Here is a 3,879-nt window from a genome sequence, read left to right as displayed (position 1 = left end):
TTTTTCCGGGTAGGCCCGTTGCCATTGGACGACCGAAGAACCTGCCCCGCCGCCCGTTGAGATCTGATAGGCCCGATCTCCAGAGGGGGCGGGGCTTGCCTCGCGGTCTGGTTGTGCGTTCTCGGGAGGGACGCGGCGTCGTTGTGGCCGCTCCGACTCCTTTCGTCATCGACGCGGAAGAAGCCGGAGGAGGAAGGCGCTGTTTTCAGGACGGGGAGACCAAAGGAAGCGGCACCTGTTTTGAGAACGGAAAGGGCGCTGCAGCACCAGACCAGAAAGGTTTATCTCGTCCAGCATTCTGTGTTTACGGTGGCCCGTGGCCTAATCCAGCTTCCTTTGTCCCTGCTTATTGCGCAGCTGCAAAAGGGATGCTGGCAGGTGTAGCATGTCAGGTAGCTGTGCTGCATAGGATGGAGAAGCTGTACCCCGCACCCAGTGTCGGATTTACGTATAAGCTAAACAAACTAGAGCTTAGGGCCCCCCCCAAAAATTAAAGGAAAAAAACCCCTGGATGTACATTTCCAAAATATAAGATAAAAAACAAATACAGTAAAACAAAACCTACATACAGCAACAGTGTTTTGTGTTGTGTAGGCTCCTATGATGTAAGTAATGGGGCCCGCCTGCTAGCCTACTCCCTAAAATATCACTGGTTTGCTCATTTCTATATATAAGGTGCCTACATTCTGCATGGACTGGTTGCGTGGCAACATGTGCAAATGGCTTTAGATACCTATTAGGTCCATAAATTACCATATAGCATATATTCAACACAAAAAAACAGCAACAATTTGTTGTTGACAAAGGACAGCTGGACATATAAAGGGCCCAATTACCTTCAGTAGCTTAGGGCCTCTTCAAACCTAAATCCAGCCCTGCCCGGGCTGAACCACTGTTAATTGTCATAATTTGCTGGGGAAGGAAAAGAGTCTTTTGGCAGAGCAGAACACCTTTGGCTGGCTGTGAGTATTGGCACAGGTGAGCAAAGGTTATCATGGGAAGGGGTCCATCATGATCACGGGCATAAGCAGCAGGGAGTGCTGCATCCCCCCAATCAAGTAAACAAATAAAAACACTTAACTAAATGTAGAAATTGTAGAAAGCTTTTGACAGATTTTTCTGAGCACTTGGGGTAAAAAGATATTTTTTAAAAAAAAAACACCTGTTGAGACATTTCATTCCAAACTGCTAGACAGATCTCCCCCATCTTATATTGTAGTCATGTTCATAGCCAGTATTTATGGGGTGGGGTGGGGTGGGGTGGGCAGAACACCCACATAAATCCTGGCTATGCTCATGATCATGTGAGAGATAAGGTGGGGCAAAGCCATGGAGGGTTTTAATGTTCCAGGACTTTGGAGGCAAAAGATAAAGGGATACTGGTTGGTAGTGGAAGGAGATTTATTTGAGAATAGAAGATACAGTTTTTATGCTTAGGGAGCTAGAGGAGAGATAGTTGCTGAGTATATTGCACACCTCCTGGGACTTTTTAAAAAGAAGGTTTGCACAGACAAGAGCAAAAATATGTAAGGATCAAGAAAAGGGTAGGGATTTCAATTCTCAGAGTAGTTTAACTGTCAGTCTCTCGTCTCAGGGAACTCTGGGAATTGTAGCTCTGTGCATAGGGGTCTCCTGACAACTCTCAGCACACCTAACAAACTAACAGTCCTAGAATGACTGTTTAAAGTGGCATTATGTTGCTTTAAATGTGTAGTATAGATGGGGACCATGTGTATCTGTATCAGCAAATTCTGCTTAATAATTGGGGGGTTGTACAGGACCTCAGAAAAACTGAGCAATGGAACTCATTGCCACAAGGAAAATGCCATGACAAAGAATTTAACAATTTCCAAAGATGGATTGGATATCAGTAAAAAATGATGTTAGTAACTGCCAGCTGATATGCCAAACTCTCCCTCCATTTTCTACCATTTAGTAACTGTGTCTCTGTGCCATAATTTTGTGAGCCTCAGTAATTTTCAGCCATCTCAAGAGGGCCCTGGGACTAGAAAATTTGAGAACCCCTGGCTTGGAAGCCTATTTTGGCATTAAGCAGTACATAATTAATTCAACATCATCTACATTTGCTAAGAGTGATAAAATTAAGAGCAGATGACTTGAATTCTGTGGAAATGATTCAGAGAAATTTCTTAAGAATGCTCTTGTCTTAAACATGTGTAGAAGATGGCTTCCGGGCAAGTTCATTCTCTCATGCAAATATATATATATATTTATAAAAAACACTTCAAGTATTTGCTTGGCCATAAAACCCAGTGACTGGGCTTGGACCAGTCTCTCTCTTAGCCTGACCTGAGCTGCCTCACAGGAGAAGGCGTGATATGGAATAAAGGAAGGGATGCAATGAATAACATCCTCAATACCTTTATTAGGCCAACTGAAATGTCACAAAATAGTGTGCAACCTTTCAAGTGCTTCAGAGCTGTTCATCATGCTTGATTGGGCAGGGGCAGGATATCAGGAAAAGATGCTTTTTTGGGCTGGTGTGCAAGCCTTGCTTCTCTGCATCTGATAAGAGACTTAAGGAGGTGTGTGAGTTGAGTTAGCAGACATTTAAGTGAGGCTCCTTTAGCTGTTATGTAGGTATCAGGTTGTACCAATTCCTCCTTGGAAGAAGGAAACACATGATGGTTGATCCTCCAACTCTAGAAATACAACCAGCTGTTACTCAGTTCTGTCTCCATTCATAGATGGAGGTACAGATTCCTTAGTAGGTAGGGAAAAGAAATAAAGAGAATCTAGGCAGTCCTCCCAGTAACAGGGGTGAATATTCATTTTATATGGTGTGCTAGGTTAATCATAGATTATAGAATTGTAGAGATGGAAGGGAACCCAAGGATCATCTAGTCCAGGCATTGGCAAACTCTGCCCTCCAGATGTTTTGGGACTACAACTCCCACCATCCCTAGCTAACAGGACAGGGATGATGGGAGTTGTAATCCCAAAACATCTGGAGGGTCGAGTTTGCCTATGCCTGATCTAGTCCAACCCCAGCCATGTAGGAGTTCCTGCCCACAGCCGTCCTTGATGGGCTGGAACCACCAACCTTCAGATGCACTGAGCCAAACTGAGCAGATTTACCAAGCAGAGAGAAGGAATGCTCAGAGAATGAAGTCTCATCTTTGGGTGGTTTAAATTCTCTTCAGCTGTTGTACAGCTAAATTCAGTATTTTTCAAGTCACACAAAAACAATAAAAATAACACTTCCTTTTTCTCTAATCTGATCATATCACAGTTAGGAAATAACCACATTATATTTCCACATTTCTGTATTGATATGTCATGATATGTGCTTGTGCTGGTAACTGAATCATTATTCTGGAGAATGTTTTATCACCCAGAACGTGCTCCCAGATGTCTGAGGCTTACTGGAAGTAGCCCATCACATTTTGCTTTCCTCATCAGCTTGCAGTCTGATATTCACTAACTTGGGTTCTGGTGAGGTCAATTTGGAAAAGAACGCCATGAGACTTGAGTTGTGTCTCCCACCCACAGGTTCATCTTGGCAATTCTCAGAAACTTTGTTTTCTTTACCCATAACTCTCTTTGGTGTTCCCTGACCCAAATAGTAACAATCCCACGATTTCTCATTTGAACAAGACATTTCTGAGGTCATGCTCTTTCCTATACATGTCCGCAGAGAGCTTCCTGTTCCGATTTTGAGTATCAGCAACCTGCTTCTAATTGGCTGGGTTTATTCCAACCCAGCCTGGTTTGTCAGTTTCCCTTGGCCTTACAGTAGGATGCTACTTTTGAGTTGTCGCCACCGGCCCTTGTATCATTTGCTCTGCGTCTAGCATCTTTCCTATTGGCCCCAATATCAAAGTTTTGGGTTAAAGCTGATGTTATTTCAGCTGTGGG

This window comes from Podarcis filfolensis (assembly GCF_964270895.1).
Source record: "Podarcis filfolensis genome assembly, chromosome: 1".
NCBI lineage: Eukaryota > Metazoa > Chordata > Lepidosauria > Squamata > Lacertidae > Podarcis > Podarcis filfolensis.
The sequence above is the reverse complement of the archived record's forward strand: the minus strand, read 5'-3'. Positions refer to the sequence as shown.